Source organism: Sminthopsis crassicaudata, chromosome 5 (genome assembly GCF_048593235.1).
Source record: "Sminthopsis crassicaudata isolate SCR6 chromosome 5, ASM4859323v1, whole genome shotgun sequence".
NCBI classification, from domain to species: domain Eukaryota; kingdom Metazoa; phylum Chordata; class Mammalia; order Dasyuromorphia; family Dasyuridae; genus Sminthopsis; species Sminthopsis crassicaudata.
In genome coordinates this window covers 198,730,769-198,755,392 of record NC_133621.1, presented here as the reverse complement: position 1 = coordinate 198,755,392, position 24,624 = coordinate 198,730,769, and the positions used below count along the sequence as shown (strand labels likewise).

The window sequence follows — 24,624 nt, the reverse complement described above, 5'->3', positions numbered from 1 at the left end:
AGTTCATCACTTTATACCATAAAACATAAGAAATGCCCCATGACTAAAATATAAAGTCATATCATAAGTGAATTAGGGAGAGGAAGAAATTCCTTTTGGGTCTATAAAGAGGGGAGGAACTCATGTCTAAGTAAGTGATGGAGATGACCACACAAGAAAAAATGGACAATTTATAAATTACACAAAACAATCTAAAAATTAGAAGGGAAATGAGTAAATTTTCTCTAAAATTCCCCAGATAAAATCTCATATGTAAAAACGTATATGTAACTGATTCAGTGACAAAACTGGTAAGAATAAGTGAATGATTAAAGAATATATAAAACAGTTTTCAAATCCAAGCTATCAGTAACCTAAGACAAAAATCTCTCTAAATCACAAATAATTAGAAAAATACAAATTAAAGCAACTCAAGTTCTACTTCACAATGACCAGACTGGCAAAGATGGCAAGTCAATCATTAAGCATGCTGTTTAAGCTAGGGAAAAAGAAGGGGTGGTAAAAAGATTGCAAATTGGAAGAGGTTTAAAGGGTCCTGAATGTCAAAAGATTTTGAATTTTATTTTGGAGGTGATAGGGAACCACTGGAGTTTATTGAGGAGTAAGAGGAGAGCAGTGACCAACTTGTACATTAGGAAAGTCACTTTAGCAGTTGAACTTGAAAAACTTGAAGGATGAACTTGAGATTTGTGGCAGGCAGACCAACTAACAGACTATAGTAATAGTCCAGGCTTGAGGAGATAGGTATGGATGCATGTGGAAGCTCTATCAGGAGAGAATAGGGTGTATTTGAGAGATATCGCAAAGGCTGGCATTGGCAATAATAGATTAGATATGAGTGGGTGAGGAAGGGAAGTAGAGGTAGCAAGGAATCTAGGAAGACACCTATTTATGGTATACCCAAACTGGAAACTTAAGGGTATACTTAGTCTCTTACTAAGGAATAGAATAGCAAACAGCATTTATGAGTGTAAAAGAATATCACTGTTCCATAAGAAATGATGAAATGGAAGACTAAGAAAATTGTGAAATTGTGTAGAACTAGAATAATTTATATAATAATGAACGAAATGGTATAAACAATTTTGAAAGACTCTGAAAGAACTCTGATCAGTTCAATGACATATCACAAGGTTAAAATAAATTCACTTCCTCAACTTAAAATGCAGAAAAGACATACATTTTAAAACATGACAAATGTAGGAATTTGTTTTATTGGTCTGTATAGTAAAGGATTTGTTTTTTTGTATCTGGTTATAGAGAAGGATATAGAGAAAAAGGGCAGCAGGCAACAAAAATATTCATTATTTGAAAATAAAAATAATTTAAGTTTCAGAAAAGGACCATAAGACTGACAAATTATGATCTATATGAGCAGGAAGCCTGCCATACTAGTAGAGAGTATAAAATAGAATTGTAACCTATTAAAAAAAGTATGGTTAAGGAATAATGGAAAAGGAATGGATGGGAAATGGGAAAGGAATAAATGTCCAACCAAATTAAGAAGGAATATGGTTCTGGCAGAAAATAACTTAAAATGGATTCTGGAAAAACCTGGAAAGACTTATATGAAGAGAACATTGCCCATAGTTATAGCAATGATCACCTTTGATAGTCTTAGCTCTTTTCAGCAATACAATGACCTAAGACAATTCCAAAAAAATTCGTGATGGAAAATGCTATCCACATGCAGAGGACAAAGAAAAACAACAAAACTTTTTTTTTCTTGTGGTTTTTCCCTTTTGTCCAGATTCTTCTTTTACAATATGATTAATGTGAAAATGTGTTTAATATGACTGTATACACATAACCTATATCACATGCTGTCTTAGGGAGGAGGGAAAGGAAGGAAAAAATCTTATAAAAGCAAATGTTGAAAACTTCTAACAAAATAAAATTTAGAAAAGTAGATCTCCAAGGACAGTTCCAAATTGAACAGAGAAATCTGCTAAGAAAGATATTCTAAGCAGAGGGAACATAAGCATAGCCAATAGTAAAGAAGTGGTAACTAGTCTGGCAGTATGGAGGGTACTAGGGTACACCAAAAGTAATTCAGTAGGAAATAAGGCTAAAACATAGAGGACAGTGATTTCCTAGAGGATCTTGAACATCAGAATAATAATTTTAGATCCCTGTGTTTGAATAGTATCTTTCTCACAACCTTACAAAGTGGGTAATAGATCTTCTTCATGGATTAGAAAATTAAGGCTCAGGGAATAAATGCTGGAACCAAGGCTTGATCCAAACTTTTCTCATCTCATTATGATACACCCCAAAGCTGATCTTTAAAACAAGCCTAGGAGACCCCAAGCAAGACGGCAGAACAGAAGGAAGTAGTAGGGCCATGATCATGGATCACATACCACATTAAGTTCCGATCTGAAAATGCAAGAAAAAAGTCAATCACTTTGACAACCTAGGAGGTGTGAGAGGTCTTGTGCTCATTTCCCAGAAGCACTAACTGCGAAGCATTCCTGCCTTAGGGATTGGGCCTGGCTGGGCCTAGACTGTGCACCATGGTCTGGCACAGAGAAGTCCAGCCTTGGGCAGTAAATAAGTGAGAACACTCAAGACTGTCTGGTGGAAGAGGAAGAGGACATAAATTATACGCAACTTATTGTGTGTCCCAGGCCTTGTATATGTACTTGTCCCACCCCCTCCAGAATATAAACTTACAAATAGTCTTTCCTTCTTTGTATTTGTATCCCTAGCATAGAACAAGTACCTAATGACTAACATGTTGATAAAGAGTGATTTTCCTTAAACCCAAAATTGGTCATATAACTTAAAAACAAAACTAAACTTTAGTGGCTCCCTGTGCCAAGTGCTTTGCAAATATTATCGCCTTGGATTTCCACCATTCTGCAAAAGGGAGGGGCTATTGCAGGGGAGGAAAGGAAGGCAGAGGTGAAGTAACTGGCCCAGAGTCACCAAGCTAGCCAAGTATCTGAGGCTGGAGGGAAGCTGGAGGGGCATGGAGGGGTTGAGAAGACATACAGGATCACGGGGAACAAAGTCCTGGCTTGACCACTTTCCTCAGAGGTCTGAGAGAAACTGACCAAGAAGATAACGGGTGGAAAGACTGGAGAGTTGGGAAGAGGAATGCAGTCCCTGTACACTTACCATGGATAAACAGCCTCAGAGGTGTTTGGATGCAGGACTGGAGATGGATTTGGGCTGGGGGCTTCTGCAGGAAACAAGTGGCTTCCTTTTGTGTTTAGTCTTCAAGCTACAGCTTCCCCATAACACTGCTGGTTTCCTCCCCACACTCTTGTGATCCAGACAAAAATCCATCTCCTACCACCATGCATCTTTGTGCTGTCTATCCTACAAGCCAGGAACAGATTCTCTCCTTATCTCTTCTCTTAAGTCACAGCTCAAGTACCATCTTCTGCATTAAGGCTTTCTTGATTTCCCCCCATTCCTCAAGTGCACTAGTAGGTCTCCCTCCCAAAGTAACCTGGATATTTATGTTTATTCACTTCATATTTATATACTTACTAGTCCCACCCATGCCCAGAATATAAACTTACAAATAGTCTTCCCTTCTTTGGATTTGTGTCCCTAGCATAGAACAAGTACCTACATTTTGATTAAGAGTGATTTTCCTAAAGCCCAAATTTGACAATGTCATTTTCCTAACTTAAAACAAAAGGAAAACAAAACTTTAGTGGCTCCCTATCACCCCTAAAATAAAACATCACCTTCTCTGCTTAGTTTTTAAAGCCCTTCACCATCTGGGGTCCCTCCAACCAGCTCCCTTTATAGCCTCACAAGTCTATTGCTCCCCTTAGGGCTCACTTAATTTAGCCAAGCTGACCTACACTCCCTTCCTCACACCTCTTCCTCTACTGTTCTCCATGCTTTTGTCCAGCCTGTACACCAAGCCTAGAATGCACTTCCTCCTCACCCCCATAAGTTAGCTTAAGAGTCCCTGCTAAGATGGCTGACTGAATGTGGGCAAACCACATGGTTCCAATATATCAGACCGAATAATGATTAAGAAATGAAATGAGAAACTACAGTTAAGCCACTTTTCTTCACCCCAAAACGGCCCAAAGTCAGCCTGTAACAGTCCATGGGCTACAGAAAAGGGGGCTGCCAACAGAGTTATCATCAGTGCAGGTAAAGCAGCAGACAGCTTCCAAACATAACCAGAGACTGGCCACAGACTCAAGTACGGCCAGCAAAGTTCTATGTCCAGAGGCAGGAAAATAAAGACATTCGATATCAAAAACAACTGACCTGGAAAACCGGTCATGGGGAAGTAATTTAAGAATTATTGGACTCCATGAAAACCATGACTAAAAAAAAAGAAAGAAAAAAAAAAGGGTCTCAACACAATGTTTTGAGAAATCTTAAATAATCAATGTCCAAATTTTCTTAGAATCAAAGGGTAAAGAGAAAAAAAGAATTTTTTTTTTTTTTAAGCAATCTAACACCTATCAATATCCCAGGCCATCAAAACCAACCAAATAATACACAACGAACGGGTTTTTATCCTCATCTTACAAAGGAAAGAGACTCATAAGTTCATCAGTTTATAACTGCCCCCTTCCTTCCATTCCCCTATATATATATATATATATATATATATATATATATATATATATATATATATATATATATATAAAACTGGCTTGCTTGGCCTACTATTTCAGGCGGATCCAGAATTACTTTACTTCATTCTCTATTCCTCAGTCAACTTCCTGAAAACCCCATATTTTCACAAATTCCACCATCACAAAAGCCTCATTGTCAGGCTTTCTGGGGACCAAAAACTATGTCCCGAACTTAAATGTAACTCTTCAAAAGGACCTTCATGAAGTGTTTGTGAAATGCTTTGGCAAACCTTCAAGCGCTACATAAATGCTAATTATTACTATTTCAAATCCTGACTCTGGGCACCTGCCTACCTGACTAGTGACTGGCTCACCTGAGCAGTGGCAGGATCTATCCGCTTCACTCCACTCCCTACTCTCAGGTATTCTTCTCCATAGCATCCTTGCTTCCTCATGAATAATTGGAGCTTACTTAAATGAATGGCCTACCACCACCTGTAAGCCATTATCAGAATGTACCATTAACAAGGTCTCAAAAGAAAAGCAATCTTCTAATACTGCAAATTTTGATCTGCAAATTATGTGATAGAAAGTAGATCTAATTTCTAGAATTACTGACTATCCCTCTTTGCTCTTCTACAAAGCAAACTGTGTAAGAACGTTGGATTCAGAAACAAAACTCCACAGGCTCAGGTTTGATGACTGACTTACTAAGCAAAATAGCAAGTTGATCAGTTTTTCAGTCACTTCCCTCATCTGCAAAACGAACAATTACCCTATTTATCATCATCTTCATGTGATGATAACATTGCTGTGAGGCTCAAATAAGATTTGCTAAATTAATATCAAATAGTCATTATGATTAATCTTGCTATATAGTTCAACTAATGCAGCAACCAAAAATGGTGGCCTTTGAGTCTTAAGACAAATGTTGATTTCTAAGGTGGTACGAGAACTAAGTGGGAGAAGCAGCAAATGCAGAGGGTGGCCAAGATGAGGCAGAGATACAAGCTGCCTGATTGAGCTGACCATAGAGGTCACACAGAGGTAACAAGTTGCAGACCCCAAGTCACAGATGCCTGAAGCCTTTGGAAATCTCATCCTATCCAAGGTTCTTACCAGCTTTTTCCTACCTGATCCATAACTGTTTTCTCTCTCCACCTCTGATACTACTATTTGAATTCTCCTTGATGTAGGAAATTCCATATTTTAAGGCCTAAAATTCATACATTTGACCCCTTCTAGGTTAATTTTGTAGTTTAACAAGGTACTTTGTATTATTTTTCTTTTTTTAGTCAGTAGGGGGAAAAAAGCACACAAAATGGACAAATGTTGGAGAATAATAAAGCAAAGTTTCACATGTGTACACACACAGAGAATGCATATATATACATACATATATATACACACACACACAGACAACATTCTTTTTGACAGTCATTTGCATAGTAAATAGGATTCTGTTGACAAAGATGGCTTTGCCTATGACCTAACTCTACCCTTGGCTTTTGTAGCAGTTACTACTACGCATCTATCTACTCCTTGTTCTCCCCTAGATCTACATCCAGGTCATGGCTACTAACTGTGGATATATCCCAATCTTTTTCCCCTCTCTAATGATTTCACACTGTGATCTCATCAGCTCCCATATATTTCATTATCATATGATAATAGTGATGATTCTCAAATTACTCATCTCATCCTAACTTCTCTTGTTGACCTCCAGTTTCATACCTAGAGTTGGATGTCCTATATCAAACTCAGTATGTCCAAAACTGAAATTACTTTTCTTCCTCATCTCCCAACTTCCTCTTATCACCACTCTTCCTATTCCCCAGACTCCTAATGGGGACATAGTACTTGATACATCACTCTTTCTTAGCCCCCTCATTTCATATCTATTGTTAATCCAGTTCAATCATGTCACCTCCCCTACTCAACCTCCAGTGGCTACCCTTTGCTTCTAGGGTCAAATACACAATTTTTTCTGTGGTGTTCAAAACCCTTATTAATCTGGCCCTTTGCCACAGTCTTTCCAGGTTACTTACTCCCTCCTTTATGTACTGTGCCACATTGTTCTCTCTCTCATGGTTTTCTGAAAGATATTCTACCTCTTGGTCCTGGGCACATTTTCTGGCTTTCCCATAAATGTTCTTCCCTCCTCATCTTTACTTCCTGGCTTCCTTCAAATCCCCCTTCCTCAAGAGCCTATTAATCTCTCCTAATTTAGGCACCTTTCTTCGTTCTTCAGTTAATTATTTTCTATATGGCGTTCTATGTATAGGACTTAAACAACTTTTCATTTCTTTTTCTTTCTTCTCTTTACATTCTGTACATGTGCATTTCCTTTTGTCTCCAGTAAAATGTGAGCTGCTAGCTAGTAGAGCTGTTCCTGGCCATCTGCCCTACCCCTCTGTCATTATCTTCATCCTATCCCTTGGTGCTATCCTTAGTGGATTGGGACATTGGGCTCAGGTCACCATGATATTGTTACTTCCTTGTTGGCTATGTCCACTAGGATCTGTAAGTGCTCATTTCCTTCACTAGAATACAAGTCTTTGGTGCCAGGTTCACCTTGCTTGTATTTAAATTGCCAGGACTTAGCACAATAAGCACTCAATAAATTGCTAGACAAAAAGATAAACCATTAAAGAACTACCTATTTAAGCCAACTTGTACACAAAACAATATTATCATTTTCAAAATGGGTAGTGCAGGAAAACACAATGTTCATTCAAAAGCAGCCCTGTTACAGAGAGATGATCGTATAAATGTAAATGGGCAGCTACACTGGAGGCCAGGGGACAGTAGGTCTACAAAGTCAAGTTATCCAGCCTTCTCTGACTTACCACAAATGCTGCTTTTTAGGGAAGTCTGTATTGGTTCAAGAGTCAGGATGCCAAACAATGTCAATACTTGCCATGGACATGTTATAATGAAGAAAAAAACAAAGAGGAGAATGAGTGAGGTAAGAACATCAGTTTTCTTGCAGTCAGAAGAATGGGGTTTCAAATCTACTTCAAACACTGTGGGTCACTGAGCAAATTCTCTCTGTAAATCATAATTTCCTCATCTGGAAAAAAAAAGTAACTTGACCTGTTCACAGAGTTGTGAACAACATACTTGATCTGCTGTAAAGTTCACACATGAATGTGAGCTCTATAAAAGAAGGGAGGCAGGTAAATAGACAAAGAAGAGGGATGGAGAAAGGAGGGGAGTAAAAAAAAGGGCAGACAGTAGTAAAGTGTTTTTCCCGGGCAGCCAAGTCAAATTCTAGGTTCTAGAGTAGAATTCTCCCAGGTTAAGAAGGCTATTTTAATCAACCAGATTTCTAACCCAAGTACCATTATAGACCAGCAAGCTGAGTCTAATATTAACATTATTAACTCTTCCTTCTACCACTAATAGCACAGAATTAAAGAATCCATGGAAAAGCTGTTGACAGTAGAGTGAAAGATTACCATCAAATCACAAAATCATAATTTTAAAAAGCAAATGACTAAAAGACTAAAGAGACCTGGATTTTATAATTGTATGGAAACATAATAATGCAATTGAGACAGATGGAGGGACAAGCAGGTCTTCGGTTTCTAGCATCTTTCGTATTTGCCTCATAATTCTAGGTCTGTGCTTTCTGACCCAGCAGGACAACCATTATCAGTAGCATCCACTTCCAAATGAAGCACGCTTTTCATATCCTAGGTTGTTACATCACATTCTTGTACTTGGAGGAAGCCCAGATGGATCCCTCACACTGGATTGGACAGCAGGAGCTGATGGAGCTGTTCCAAGAAACTGAGCCACCATCTGCAGCCTTCTGTTAATCCTCTCTCCTTTTTATCTCCTCTCTCCTCCTCCATCTCCATCGTTTTTATTTACCCATTACACAAGTCACCAAAATCCGCATTACGAATACATTGTCTTTTCCTTTCCCTAAAAAGTCACACATACAATTTGTACATAAGAACTCTTAAATATTAGAGCAATTAAGAATATAAACTACTGCCTTCTTTCCATCTTTCAATCAACATGTAATGCGTATGATTAATAAATATTTGGGATACTATTCCTTTCCCATAAGTTGGCATTACCCATAATTCTGACTCATCTTCCTACTGATCTCACCATGACTTCTGCTCCTATTTACTGATTCTACTGCTCTAGATCTGGCCAACAAACATAAATTCCTATTCCCTTTAAATTCGCTTGGCAGATAGATGGCTGATACAGTGAACAGAGCACCAGATAGGGAATCAGGAAGTTCAGCTCTGGCCTTAGACACCTACTAGCTGTTTGCCTCAGTTTCCTCCTCTGTAAAATGAGTAAGAGAAGGAAATGGCAAGCCATTCCAGTAAGAAAACCCAAAATGGGGTCCTGTGGAGTTGGATGTGACTGAACAACTACAAATACAGTCTCTTGGCCAGAGATCAGGGAAGCAACTCTTGTGAAGAGAAAACTGATCACTTTTCTTCTACAGGTGATACTGAAAATCAGAAAAATTAAGACCTTAGCACTAGGAAATGGGTCAGTATTAGTAATCAATATGGTTTCGTTAAAGAAATGAAGTTTAACAAAATGGTTTACATCCCTTTTCCAGCTGAAACCTCGTCTCCTCTGTCTTGTGTCCTTCTTTAGAGTATGGGCATCCTGAGAACAGGGGCTACTTTTTGCCTTTCTCGTATCCCCTGCATGACACATCACAGGAACCTGACAAATGCCTTCTGGCTTGCTTTTGCTATCTGTATCCTAAGTGTTTAGCATTAATTATTATGTGCAATGAAATACATACATAATAAGAGCTTAATAAATGCTTTTTGTTCATTCCTTCATTCTCCCTGACATTTCTGAACCTTGACTTCAGTTAAAGGTTGAGTAACTGGTCTCTCAGGTACTGACTAAATAGATACTTAAGTTCAATCCTGCACAAAGGGAAATCTTGATTAAAGTATATCCCATTTTTAAGCCTTAGCTTTCTGACTGTAATAACATATGATCACTAAGGTCCAAGAGATAGAAACAGTACAGAGAATACACTATGGTGGAATTGTGAATTGTGTCAACCTTTTAAAAAAATAATTTGGAATTATATACCCCAAAAGATACTAAACTGTACAAAATATTGTTTGATTCAGCAATATTACTAGGCATATTAGATCAAGGAGGTTAAGATGTGTGTATGTATAAGAAGTATTTTTTGTTACAGTAAAGAGGAGATAAAAGTAATACTCATCAACTAGGGAATTACTCAACAAGTTGTTCATAGAAATGTAATGAAATATTATCACACCATAAGAAATGACAAATATGATCCATTTGGGGAAACATGTTTAAGCTTGTACAAAATGATGCAGAATGAAATAAGCAGAACCAGGAAAACAATTCACAGGATGACCACATAATATGAATGGAAATAAAGTTTTGGCAAAAAAGTGATACAGCAGAGATGAATGGTAATTTGAGATCACAGAGAGAAAGGGGGGGAGGGGAAAATCACCATTTATATATTAATTCACAAAAGGAAAAAGGGTGACGATTGATATTTCCAGAGGCCAGATGAGGATACATGCTACTCACCTTCTGAAAGAGAGATGATAAACAAAGTACAGAAAGAGACTCATTTTTCTGGACATGACCAATGAGAAAATTTTGCTTTTTTGTTTGAATGTACTTACTTTTTATCAGGGTTTTGTTTTTGTTTTTTTCTTTTTAATTGTATGGATAAGGAAAAAACTTATTTTTCATGAAGAAATTAGTTATTTGGATAGCTATAATAATTGATCAAAGAGCTATAATACAATTGATTACATTTAGCTGGAAGTCAAAAGACCTGGTTTACACATTCTCAGTTAGGTAATTATAAATAAATTATTTACCCTCTTCACAACTCAGTTTCCTGAAGAACAAAATTGAGATAGTACCTGCTTTTATTTCAAGGATGTTTGCAATGATTAAATGAACTGAGAAATTTAGAACACTATGTTACATGTCATGAAGTTTTATTAGAACCTTGTTTGATATAATTGATAAGTTATAAAAAGTAATCAGTTGTAAATGATAGGTGGCACAGTGCTGGGGCAGGAGTCAGGAAGTTTTGGGTCAAATCCTTACAAGTTGTGTGAACCCTGAGCAAACCACTTTAACCTATGTCTACCTGTTTCCTCAATTATAAAATGAGTTATTGGGAAGATGACATGAGGTAGCTTTTGTAATGTACTTAGCATTTCAATGTCTGGTCTATAATAAGTGCTATATACTTATTACAGGAGGACCTGAGTTCAAATTTGGCCTCAGACATTTAACACTTCCTAGCTGTGTGATCCTGTGTGATACTTAATCCTAACTACCTTAGCCAAAATATATATATATATATATTTAAATATTTGGATACATCCAAAAAAGTTTAATTATTGGGAATCCAAAAGTAACTTGTTATACTTTTCTTTCACCTCTAAAGCCTATAGCTTGAAGGCTTTATTACAGGTAGATTTAAGCATATAAGATCTTGTCAAAGTGTTTAAAGTTGACAAAGGTATACTACTCTCCTCTTGTAGTCAATATTCATTTAAAAAAAAAAGGTATCTCAAGAAATCAAAAACTTTCTAAAATCACATTTTGTAACAATACCAACCAAGCCCTAAATTTTAAAGGTAGGTTTTTTTTTAACCCTCTCCATTTCAAATAAGTGCACCTTGGGCATTACAGGGCAGTAAAGGGTTAATTTAATTAGTTCTGTGTATGCTCAAAGAATTACAAGCAACTTCATTTAATTATTAAGTAGCCAATTGGGTAATCTCTGTAGCTGATTAGTGCACTAATGAAATAATGTCTTCCAGTTCAAAGCTGTCATTCCAATCAGGAGACAGCCCTTCAATTGGAAGGAAAAGCTGGCAGGATTTCCTGGGGCCCACTCTGAATTTTGAGGGAGGGAAATGAATCTCTTCATATTTCATTCCTTTTCCATTAAAAAGCCAAAAGTTCTTAGCCTCTGACAGACAGAAAGCTGCAGTTCTTTGCATCCCCATTACCAAAGTCCTCCTCTGACACACCTTTGCTCAGATGTCAAATCCTCCCCAATAGGATTTAGGAGATTATGGAGGGAATACCTCCTAAACCACCAATCTGTGGTCTTGACCAAGATCCGGATCTATGACCTTGAAAACAAGATCTTCCTTGAGTAATGCTATTCTGCAAAGACAGACTACTTAGCTACCTCTTAATGAAAAAAAAAAAAAAAAAAAAAAAAAAAAAAAAGTTAGCAAAAAAGCAAAATCAGAGGAAAGATTTTATTATTATTATTATTATTATTATTATTTGCACCTACCCTTTCCCTTACTTTACTTCCCCTTTCTTTTCTTCTGCTCCCGTGTCACATACGGCTGTTTCAAGCCTGGGAGAAAATAAGTAGGTGGCATCTGTCACAGACGGCCACAGTGTGGCTTCCTTTTAAACAAGGATTTCAAAATGAAATGACCCATTACAATGAGCACAGCTGCAAGAACTGGGACATTTCCACACAGCATCATGGAAAGGGAAATAGGAAGAAAAAGAAAAAAGGTGACAATCTCAATCTCATCCTAAGACCCAGGGGCTTGTCTGATTTTCTCTACTTAATATTGTGTGTGTGTATACACAGACTTCCACTTCACTTTTTACTCTTCTTTTCCATGAAAGTTTAGTCCCCCAACATAAATGCTGTATAAAAGATTTGTCACCCCCTACAATTATTTCTTAGGGTTTCTCTCTCTTCCTTTAAACTTAAGTCTTCCATCATTTTCCCTAGGGTTGGCACTTAAATTGAGATGAGGAGCTCCTATTAATACAAATGTTCCTATTCCCAGGGGAATAGGGGAAAGCAGATTTTCTATTTGAAAGACTGTGTATGCAGTAGATTTCTAAGAGTTTTATTTTTGTTTAAAAAAATAACATTTTAAATAAAACAACAATTAAAATAGTTGTTTTATCTCCAACAGTTGAAAGCTTTGGAATGAATACGCCTGAAACTGAACAAGACAGATTCTCTATCTTTGATGGATTTATAATCTATATTAAGAAGACAGGAGAGGGCAGAAAGTTCACTTCCAGTTTAAGAAGGAAGGTGAGGGTTTTTCAGGTGAGACAGTTAAAGAACAACACCTCTCAAACATTTCTCAAGCATTTGTGTGGCAGAAAAAAACGTAAGACACTGTATAATTGGAATAACCAATCTTTTTTTTTTTTTTTAATTAAAGCCTTTTATTTTCAAAATACATACATAATTTTTGATATTCATCCCTATAAAACCCTGTAGTTTCATTTTTCCCCCCTCCTTTCCTCCCACTCCTTCCCCTAATCGGCAAGTGATCCAAATACATGTTAAAGATTTGCAATGGAACAGCCAATTTTAAGGAAATGTGCCTCCCTCCTTTCCTTGGAGAGGTAGGAGACTGTGATTATAGATGATGCATTCTTCTGTATCAGCTGGATTGGCTAAACTTTTCCATGGTTAAAAGGGAAGAAGGCTCACTAGATGAGGTGGACTTTCCAGAAATCACTATGATGTAAAAACAAAAGACAGCAACAAAAAAATTTTTTTTAAATGATAATGACTACATTAGACACAGGCTTGGTCTCTGCCAAAGAGCTTACCAGTCATTTCACTAATTCAGAATGAAAAGTGATGAAGGTCAATCTGAAGGTATTTGATAGGGCTCTTCTAAGGTACAGTATATGTCAAAAATGATGAAATTTTAACTATGCTATAAACAAAAATATAAAAATTAAATTTTATAGTATAAAATAGATTAAGAGATAAAAGGGTAGTAGTAAGTACAATGTATTGATTTTGAAATCCTGGATCTTCCACTTTGTATTTACTTCTCTGTGACAACCTTGAGGCTTCCTGGGCCTTACCTTCCTCATCTATAAAATCAAGGGGACAGAGTAGATTACTTCTATGGTTCTTTTTAACACTGAAGTTCCATTCTAATATGCCCATATTGGTGGGGGAGGGGGAAGCAAGAAGGGAATAAGTATTTATTATAAAGCCTACTATGTGCCAGGCGTTATATTTTAAACACTTTACAAATATTAACTCATTTGATGGGAAAATACTATTTTCTGAGTCCATATTCTACCTTAGTCCATTCAAGTCCTGTTCCAGACTAGTCTAGCATTGTCTCTTCTGATTCCCTAACATACAATTTAGTATTTATTACTACCTCATCTTCTCTCGTCAGCCAAAATATTTGTTAATTAATTGTAATTTAGGTAAAGGAAATTTAGACATAGAGAAATACAAAATTAATGAGCTTTGCTATATATGGATGCTAGTTATTTAATGTCAACATTATGTGAAATAAATTAGAAATTGAAAATTAATCAGGTGGGGGCAGTTAGGTGGAGCAGTGGATGGAGCACCAGCTCTGAATTCAGGAGGACCCAAGTTCAAATTTGGTCTCAGACACTTAACACTTCCTAGCTGTGTGACCCTGGGCAAGTCACCTAACCCCAGCATCAAAAATAATAATAATAATAATAATAATAATAATAATAATAATAATAATAATGTTTGTTTGTTTTTTCCTTTTTTGATCTCCTTTGACACACCCCTTCTTCACAAGGCATTTTTCCCACTTTCAATACCTGTTTCCTCCTCCAAAGCAACACACTTTATAACCTAGCCAGCACATTAAGGCATCTAGCTGAAGAAAATCCTACTTCATTGAACTGGTAGAGACTTGATAGATCCTTTAGTTCAAAGACTATTTTGAGCCAGTCTTCATCTGGGTTGCAATAGTTAACATCACATTAGCAATGCTCCAAATTTACTGGTGTCAGTTGAATAGCAAAAAATAGCTTTCCTTTACATGTATACATATATTGTATTTAACTTATACTTTAACATATTTAACCTGCCATGGGGAGGGGGGGAAAGAGGGGAAAAATAGAACAAAAGGTTTGGCAATTGTCAATGTTGTAAAATTACCTATGCATATATCTGGTAAATAAAAACTATTAAAATAATAATAAAAAAAAGCTTTCCTTTAACATATCCTAAGAGTATATCCACCTAACAAAGAATAAATACCCAGGTAGTCTCAATTACCCAAGGAAAAGAAAATGACTAATACTCATCTATTTTGTCCCAAGGGCAATCTCACACGTGGGCTATCAGCTGAAATTAGAAGAATGTGGCTCAGGAGAGATCTGCCACCAAGAATGGCACTGAATTCAACTATCACTTCACTGTTTCACAATTTTTCATATTTATTCTCCTCTGAATCTCAAGCACCATAATCAGTGCCCGTGTTAAGCATTCTGTTTCACTGAGTTACCAAAGTATTTTAGGAATTAAGAGAAAATGTCCTGGAATATTAAATTGTATATCTGAGGGGGAGAGATGGACTAGATCATTTGGAATTTGTCTTATTAATATGGGTACTAAACACAGCAGCCCTATGGTCAGCATTCATTCATCAACTAATTATTGCTTTAACAATTTATAATTTAACAATTAACTTATTATTTTGTAGTTTAATGGTTATTTTACGGAGCTTGATGTTTTTTCTGCCCGTGATCAGAGATTTGGGAAGTCCAATTTCACCAAGTACAAGAGGATAAACATGTGTAATAAATGACTTCCAATCTGGTGGGATCCCCATTGCTAATCGAAACTTAATCCAGGACGCTGCTGCAGCTGTCCCAGAAAATATCCTTTCAACAACCCAAAGGGAAAAAAGGGAGTGAAAGCAAACTTTAGGCGGTTTTTAATCCTCTCCGATTTGAACAGAATGAAGCAAGAACTTTACCACTGAGGTCTGCCTATGCACCAGATAACCCAAGATGGTTCAAAGGAAGCTTCATTAAACATTACATCAGCAAGTGGCCTCAGAGATGATGCAATGTCAGCTATTTCTAAGACAGCAAAAGCACAACCCAATTTTTTCTTCTCTAACTCTCCTAAACATCTTAAAATACATTTTGCCATCATACAAAATGAAATACTTAAAATGTATACATTTCTCTCTTATTTTTTAACTTTAAATTATAAAAGAATCTATACATTTTTGTTACTAAATTCCTTTCCTCAAAACTTTCTAGTTACAAAAGGAATCCATGTGCAGCAAAATAGCTATATAAATATATGTGCCTATTTTGGATTTATATTTTTATTTATTATATTTTATTATATTAATTAATCCATATATTTTAAATTTTATTTATTTATACCATGTTTAACATATATTGAGATTACATGCCATATAGGGAAGGGTTTGGGAGATAGGGGGGAAATTGGAACATAAAGTTTTTCAAGAGTCAATGTTGAAAAAATTATCTTTGTGTATGTTTTAACAATAAAAAACTCTAGTTAAAAAAAAAAGGAATCCTTACCATAAAAATTCAAAACCAAAACGAGCTTTTAAAAGAACCTGTCTCATACTACTAATTCAGCAACAAAACGGCATCTCCCAGCTCTCCCCTCCACTTTGCCCATCACTAGATTAAATGTAACTGGTAAATTCAGTTTATTCACTTTGGGGATATTCCTATTTTAGGTACCTACCACTTCAGGGAAATTGTGTTAACTCTACTAATATCAGATATTAGAAAAAAGGTTTGACTCTGACTCTCAGGATACAAAGCCAGTGACAACAATATCCCAGAGAGGCATTAAAAGACAAAAGGGAAAAAAAAATTCCAAAAACGTTTCAAAGGGATTGGAATATTATTATGCAACAGAATCCTAAAGGCAGAAAGAAGCCATCTCCTCTCCCAAACCCTGAACTTATGACTGAGCTAACTTGGCAGACCTGCCACAGATGATAATTACAAAGCTCTTCTTATATTTTAAGATCAGGAAGCTAATCCCCCAAGTGTGCTGAAGCTCCCTAAGCCAGAGCTTCGGCAAGAGCTGTTCTACCAAGGGAGGAGACTCAGACAAAGCTTCTCAGCCTCCTCTGTGACCCAATCCTTGTGTCCAGCAGGCTAGCCCATTTCAGAGGCACTCTCTCTTTTGTTTCGCTTGGTGGACAGACAGAACCACCAAAGGATCTAGCCCCTCTCTTCCCCTATTTTAGTCCCCCTCAGTACTCTACACTGCTGCCAAACTGGCATATTTGCCCACCGCCACCAGCATCTGCCCAGTCCTGAATGGCTTTCTCAATTTTCCTCTTAAAACACCCTTGGTGATGTTCAGTTATGTCTCTCATTTTTTCTCTTAAAACTCCCTTCTTATCCAGTTACGTCTAATTCTTCACGACACCGTGAACCATAATGTCCATAGGGGTTTCTTAGCAAAGATATTGGAGTGGTTCGCCATTTCTTGTCAGGGTCAAAGAGCTAGTGAGTGTCTGAGGCTGTATTTGAAGTCCCGACTCTGGCTGTCTCCTTTTAAAACCCTTAGGTCTCTAGAAGGCTTGCTCAAGTGTCACCTCCTGGATTCCCTCTGTAGTTAGTATAAACACCCCAATTCCCCCATCACTGTGCATTTACTTGGTGTGTGTGTGTATATGTATGTATGTGTGTGTATATATGTGTGTGTGTGTGTATCTATCTATATCAATATATCAATGAATAGATACAGAGGATGATCAGCTGTGTATAACATAATTATTCTCAGCAATACGATAAAACAATACTATTCCGAAAGACTTAGAATGAAAACAAATGGTGTCTGAATACAAACTGAAATGATATTTTAAAATTTTTATTTTTCTTTGGTCTTTTTTCCCACATGACTATTATGAAAATATTTTCAATGACTACACATGTATAACCTGTACTAAACTGTTTATATTCTCAATGGGGAGGGATGTTGGGGAGAAAGGAAAAGAATTTGGAACTTAAAAGTTTTAAAAACAATGTTAACAATTGTTTTTACACATACTGGAGAAAAATAAAATACTAAATAAATTTTCTTACAAGATAAAATACAGAAAATTAAAAGGAAGCCAAACATATTGAAATAGAAGTATCTAAATATTTTTTAAAATATAAATATATTTTTAAAAACCTCACAATTCAGGTTAAGAATCCCTGATATCTAGTAGATTGTAAATCCTTATGGGAAAGACCAGCTTCATTCCTATAATGAAAAAGTATCTTCATTAGGTACTTCATTCCCCTAACATATTGAGGGTTTTTTTTCCCTCCAAGTTCAGCCTCAGACACTTACTAGCAGTGTGACCCTGTGCACTGGAAGAACAGGTTCGATAGGTAAGAATTACCTGGGCACTGAACTAGTTTCTCTAAGGAAAAGGCTTTATTGTCTGTCATATAAAGCAGCTTGGGAACAAGCATCATCAAGCGATTGATTCATCTAAGGGGATACCTTCAGAATGGGTATTTTATAGGAAAAGGTCCAGGTAGATGGAAGAGATGTTTGCTCTTCACCTATTAGTTAGACCTTCTCAAGGGAGAAGTTCACTTTTTAATCACTGGCCAAATTTTGAGAAAAACAAGCAATAAAAACATGTAGCAGGACCCAAGCTCCTTGCATCTGGGGTATGGTTGACCACGTCCTGTTTAACCACCAAGCTCCCTGCACCTGTCTTGGAGGGCAACAACTTATTTTTCTTCCCCTCTCCCAAGTACAAACAGAGGCCCTGCTGGGGCCCGTTCCATTTCCCCACTTCTTGTTTTGGGAAGGGTATCGGGAATCAGGGAATAGGGGTATAGGCCCGTCCTCTGTAACTACTTCAAGATGGCCAGGAATGAAGAGGGGTACACAGGAGACCTCCATTATGCTTCCCGAGCTGCTCGGAAGGCAGCTGTTGTTTCATGATGGAAAAGGGGATGGCTTGGGTTGCAGGAAGAGTAGATTTTGGCATGATTTCCTAGAGATGTTGCCCATGGGAGCCATCTTTACGATTTACAACAGAATGAGTGGGGCTCCTGGCAGGATGGGAGAGAATACATGGGACCCCCAACAAGGGGGGGTGTCCTAAGTTCTGGAACGATGCCCTCAGTTTACCTACCTACCTTGGCAGGGAGTTGCATAACACAGATCTTCAGACCATGGGGGTGCTATTTAAAAAAGAAACTGGTGAGATTTAGGGTAACCGCCCTCCTACTCCTAGGGTGAAAGGGGGAGTTATCGTTACAGAGGCAGGATTGCCAGGACAGAGCCAACAGGAGGTAAGTAGGTGCATGGTATCACTGGCTGCTAGAAATAAAGGATGAAGGAAGTTAAGAACTTCCACTGTAAATACTGGGGAATAAACAGTGGACCAGTAGGATTTATAAGCCAGCCAGAATCACAGAGATGAAAACCCTTAGTCTTGGCCATATCAAGTTCCTCTTGAGTATACTTAGGGGAAGCAGCTAACCTTGGAAGGGAAGGGGGGGAAGAAGTTTTGAGTAGAGGGCAGGAAATATGGAAGAAAATCCGAAAGCAGCATTCTGGGCAGCAAGCTAGTTGCCCTGGGACATCACAGACTTATCAATTTGATGTCTCTTACAATGTGTGCCAGAAACCTCGAAGGGCAGCAAGGAGGTCTGTAATTTGAGGACCATGTTTATCAGGGGACCGGAACCCACTGGAGATGAGAAGGCCTCATTCTGTCCCTGGAGAACATGGAAAGGAAAGCTTTCTTATGGAAGTATTTATTCTTCCCCAGTGTGCGGGCCTTTGTTAAAGCTGTAGGTTTAGCCTGGACTGAAACAGATGGGCCAAGAGTCCTGACTCAATGGTCTCGATGAGGGAAACCACCAAGTAACCAGAGTAGCAAGTTCCTATAAAAATCAAGAAGGAGGGCCTGGGATCAGGTTAGGAGCTCACTGAAGAGCCAATGAGATCCCTTTGTCTCTAGGATGTGGGACATAAACAGTAAGGGGCTACCCAAGGGACTACCTTGGAAGGCTCCTCTATGATGGCCCTAACTGCTACGGCCTGAAGGCAGGAAGGCCAGCCAGAGGTGACCAGATTCAAGGCCGTGGAAGTAGCCCACAGGACAAGAGTCAGAGCCTAGGAACTGGACAACACACCCTGGGCAGAGCAGTGCCTTTCATCTACATAGAGATAGAGGAGCAGAGCGACATTGGGGAGGGCTAAACCTGCGCCAGGTGATGCTTTAGATCTTGGAAAGGTAGTTTCTGAAAGGGCCCCTATTCAAGAGGGGAGGCATCTGATCTATGGGTGGCTTCGATGGAGATAGAAGAGCCACAGGGGGAGTGACCAAGGGTCTGCGTAGAGCTTGTGGAATCCCTAAGACATACAAGCATGGGGGCTGCCTTAAGACATACCCGTATGGGGGAGGGAATAGAGGGAGGGGGGGTAATTTGAAAAAATGAATACAAGGGATAATATTATAAAAAATATATATATATAATAAAAAAAAAAAAGAAAAAAAAATTCATTTTCTTTATTATAAGGGAAAGTTTTTGTGAAGGGGATATGTGAGTATGGGTATGAATATATGTTTGTTTGATGATAATATATATATGCATATATATATATTTAAATACCAAAAACTTCAATAAAACTAAAAGAAATGTTGAAAAAAAAAAAAAAGACATACCCGTATGACATCTTCCCAAACCTCCAAGTTTACAAGATTTTGGAAAGGGGAGGTAGGAGAGGCAGGTAGTGGCAGTGAGTGCTAGCTGGGGGAGTAGCATAAAACTGAACCAAGCTTAGACAGAGGGACTTGGCCAAGCAGGGGATACAGGCCAGAAGCTGATGGCCAAAAGGTCTGTGCATCTCCCTGTTCAAGGTTTGCCATCTAAATGTCCAGGGGACTGAGGAGAGGGAGGTCAGAACAGAGTAAGTGCCTTCTGTAGCTATCAAGGAGGAGGTAGACTTGTCCCTTGGTTCAGCCACAGAGATGTTCAAGAAGGGAGACAGACTTCCTCCAGACTCCTATCAGTCTAAGACTTGAGGGTCTCAGGTGGCAGGAAGCTGAACAGCCAGCTTCATACTGCACATGCACCCTGGGGACAGTCCTGTTTCCAGTGTCCCTTGCAGTTATAGAGGGGATCACCACAATTACCACACTTCAATTCAAATATATGTTCTGTAATCTCAGAAAAAACCCAATGCTTATCAGTTGTTTTTTCCCCCTAGACTTCTGCCACTTCCTCAAACCTGCTAAACATGCTTAAACTTCTTTTTACTTTTTGGACATCACACTTGTGGTTTGAAAACCCAAATTTTTATTACCTTCCATATTCTTTCCTAATCTCCACAAACTTTTATTCAGACTCTACACAGCTTTCCTTTGCTTGCTACATAGCTTCATTCTGCTGAATATTTAATGCTGTATACACCATCAGTCTTTCTTCTTCCTCTGGGGATCTCAGTGGTCCTTCATTCTGCCCAGCCTCTCTTTTCTGAGGGGATGGGGCAGCAACTGTTTCATGTCTCCACCTCCCATCCCCACCTTCAGCAGGAATTTTCCTACCTGCCAGGAAGGAATCTACTGCCTGGAGGGACTCTTCTGGTGGGGAGCCCCTGCTGTCCCTCTTTCTAGGTACTGGCCCGACTAGCACCTCCAGGGTTGCAGCAGCCTGGGTGCACTTGTATGGGACCCTCCATCTGGACACTCACAACAAGGCTGCTGGAGTGAAGCCCAGAGTGGGTGAGGGGGGTGCCCGGCTGGACCAGAGCAGAGTGGCTGGAGTTGGGGCTCCATGGGCAAGAGGGGCCCAACACAGCCTGGTGGGTATAGTCAGCAGGCTGGGGGTGTCTCCCTGGATAAGGAGGAGGATGGAACAGAGGAACTGCTCCAGGTTTAGGGGCCAGCAGGATTGGACACTACAGGAAGGGGGGGGAGTCAGGGACCTGGAAAGGACAGTAAGAAGAGGAAGCATGGAGGAGAGGAATACAAGTGCCTTAAGCCCATCATGGGACTTGGGAGAAGGAAGAAAGGGGGCATCTGTAATGGTGGCTAAGAGAATTAGGCCCCATATTCAGGCAACTTTCCCGATTTCCTAAATTGTCTGGGAGCCAGATGGCATTACAAAAGAAAGCCCTACTCTTCCTCCTCAGATCCTGCTCGGGCAGTTCCTCGGGGAGCAGGAGGGCCCCAAATCAAAGGACATCCCAGGCGCAGTCCGAGGCAGCAGAGGCTCCCTGTCCTGACTTCAGTACCAGGGCTTGGGCACCCCAAAGGTCCAACACAAGAAAAATACATTCCAGCCGAGGCATCCCCCAGGACATAGGAAGGCAGACCGCACAGGGCACACCCAGGAGGTTCAAGCCCTGTCGCTCCACAGGCAGAGCTCCCACAGGAGGCCCCAAAGTCAGAGGAGATAAGGGAGAGGGAACCGAGGAGGAAGGGTAGAGACTCACCGATCCGGGTGAGAGGCTGAATTCTGAGCAGTCTCTGGAGAAGGCAGTCTGGGGATGGCCGAGGGATTCCAAGGGACCAGCTCCCTGGCCCGCCCCTTCCTGGGGCAGCAGGTTGGATAGGTAAGTATTACTTGGACCACCGCACTGCTTTCTCAGAGGAAAAGGCTTTCTTGCTGCACAAAGCAGCACAGAACCAAGCAGAATCCGAAGACTGGACCTCTAAGGGGGTACTCCAGAGTATTGTATAGGGAAAGAGAGATATTTACTCTCTGCTCATTGGTTAGACCCTCTCAAGGGAGAGGTTTCCTTCTTAACCATTGGTCAAATTTTTAGAAAAACAAAGAATAGAAACATGTACCCAAGCTCCCAGCACCTGGCTATGTGGTTAATCATGTGGTTTAACCACAACCCAGCCTCCCTGCACCTGCCCTCATAGGCAACAACTTGTTTTTCTCCCCCTGCCCCCAAGTACAAACAGAGGCCCTGACCATTCCACCCTGGGCAAGTCACTTAACCTGGCTGACCAACAATACATAATAATACACTGACGCTTATTCCTTCCCCCCCTTCTAGAGAGCACAGGGAGGCAACGTGAGGTTATAGAGGGTCTGACAGAAACTAAGACTAGGACCCAGACTTTCCTAACCCAAAAGGAAGTTACTCATTCTACACTACAAAACGGGAACCAGCACAGGAGGCACTTAAATGACCGTTAACACAGATCAACATACATACTTAAAAATATCTTCAGAATCACAGTTAGACAGAGACTTCATAGTCACAATTCAAGAGAAGTAAATTCTCTAGTGGCAAAGTTTTATTCTATTTGGTAGCTACTGAGAAAGGAAAGTGACTTTCTAAAAACACTAAAGATGGATTAAATCAGGATCCTTGGGGATAAAGAATTTAAAAGTATAAAATATTGTATATAGTTGGTAATTGTACTAATTTGCAAGTGGAGGGTATGAATCTTAGCTTAAAAAAAAAAAGTTCTCTTTCTCCTTCACCAACATATTTCTTCAGAGAATAAATGAGGCATCAAGATAGTACAAAAGCTAGAGAACCAGACCTGGAGTCAGGAAAGACTTGACTTAAAATAGGACCTTAGACATTTTAGGTACCTACTAGCTATGTGACTCTGGGCAAGTCACTTAACTTTTGCCTATAGTTTCTTCATCTATAAAATGGGGATGATAATAATAGCACTTACCTCCCAGGGTTGTTGTGAAGATCAAATGAAATAATAATTGTATAAACATAAGTTTATTATAAGTAATTTGGAAATTCATTTCTTTACTATGCACTCTCCTTTAGCCATTTCCAATATTAACTAGCCCAACATTCTACTGAAGCTTTCTCTGCAATTCAGTGACTCTGGACCCCTTGGCTATTGCTATTCTCCATACCTGGAACACTCGCCCTCTTCTAGTGGCTATTTACTGACTTCATCAACTCCCAGTTAAAATGCCACCTTCTACAAGAAGCTTTTTCTGATTCCTCTCAATGCTAACACAATACTTCCTCTCTGTGAGTTATTTCCAGTGTATCCTCTGTACATTTTGTTTGTACCTAGCTGTTTACATGTTTTCTCCCTCAACAGCACTCCTCCAGAGCATTTTTGGTTTCTTTGTATTCCCAGGGCTTAGCAGAGTTCCTGGAATATTGTAGGCACTTAACAAATACTTAGTGATTGTTTTCTAGGTTACCAGAGACTTCCTTTCTATACATCAAATAATCCAAGAGCCTTTTCTCAAAGCTCATTCTCCTCTCCTGGGTGGTCCCCAAGTCTAGTCATGATCCTGACTGTGTCCTTAGCCACATTCTTGAATTTTAGAGCTAGAAGGTTTGGAGATTATCCAAAATAGAGATCCAGAGAAGTTACTTCCTAAAAATCAAATGACCAAGTTAGCGGCAAAGCTTAAATCCAAACCTCCTGATTTCCAATAATTTGCTCTTTTCTATGCTGTTCTCAAGAGGTTGTTCAACTATCTGACATCTCTACCTGAATGACTCTCAAAAATATCTATCTTCAAAAACTTTGTAGATGATTATCTTTACTTTATCTTAACTATGTCTTTGAATTCCTTACCTGGGCTGCCCTGCCCCCTCCTTTTCACCTCTTAAAAACCCTGGTTTTTTTCAGGATTTGGCACAGGTACCGCCTTTTACATGAAGCATCTTCCAATCCCTCCAAGCTGCTAATGTTCTCTTCCCCAAAATTATTTTGATTCAATTTGGATGTACTCATCTATGTAGAAGTAATCAGTGTCCCTTGACAGAATGTAAGATCCTTGAGAGAAGGAACTGTTCATTTTTATTTATCTCTAATACACAATTCAGGGCCTTGCACATGGCAGTCTTTAAGAGACTAAGTACAAATAAGTACTGCAAATATATATATACCCAGTGTGGAGGATGGGGGGAATGGCAAACTGAGGAATCAGGTAAAATATCTTACCCAATATGGCCCCTAAATGAACCTTAAAGGGAGTTGGAGTGGGTTTATGGGGTAAACTATTCTGCAAATGGGGGGATTAGCATGTGCAAATGCATCAAGTACGCAGAAAAGTAAGTAAACCAGTGTGACAGATATGGAGGGGGAATGAGGTGAGATCTGTCTGGAAAGAGAAACTGAAGGCAGATTGAAGAGGGATCCAAATGCCAAAACAAGGACTTTTATTTTATTTTAAAGAAAATGAGCAATAATTAAATTTTTATTGAATAGGGCAGTAGTAAGACCCATTTAAGAGTATCAGTTGGCAACTATGTAGAGGATGGATTGGAATGAAAGTC

General features: G+C 39.0%; 1 protein-coding gene across 3 annotated transcripts in view; it reads right to left on the bottom strand.

Moving 5' to 3' along the window:
- CECR2 (CECR2 histone acetyl-lysine reader) overlaps positions 1–24,624 on the bottom strand; it is a 135,234-nt gene that overhangs the window by 92,341 nt on the left and 18,269 nt on the right. The window contains exon 1 of one of the 3 annotated variants that reach the window (XM_074266818.1): positions 21,832–22,044. The exons of the other annotated variants lie outside the window; for them this stretch is intronic. The gene's annotated coding sequence lies outside the window, so the exon portion shown is untranslated. Of the gene's footprint in view, positions 1–21,831; positions 22,045–24,624 lie in introns of those variants that run through there. 3 annotated transcript variants of the gene reach the window in all.